This window comes from Marmota marmota, unplaced genomic scaffold (genome assembly GCF_001458135.2).
Source record: "Marmota marmota marmota unplaced genomic scaffold, marMar, whole genome shotgun sequence".
Lineage (NCBI taxonomy): Eukaryota > Metazoa > Chordata > Mammalia > Rodentia > Sciuridae > Marmota > Marmota marmota.
Window position 1 is genome coordinate 851,972 of NW_026000272.1, and position 229 is coordinate 852,200.

Here is a 229-nt window from a genome sequence, read left to right on the forward strand (position 1 = left end):
ACTTGCCTCTGTGTGCTTCTCTGGTGTTATACTTCAGCACTGGGGAAGCAAGGACTCATCACCAGTAAACAGTGGTTACAGAAGTTTCTCAGGTTATCCTGGGCATCTCAGTTTGTCCTTTTCTTTTTTCATGCAAGTGTGCCAAGCTCTCTAGTACTGAGCTACACCTAAAATCCAAATCTTGACATCAACATAGTGCTAGTACTGTGTGCTACACCAACGTGAAGCA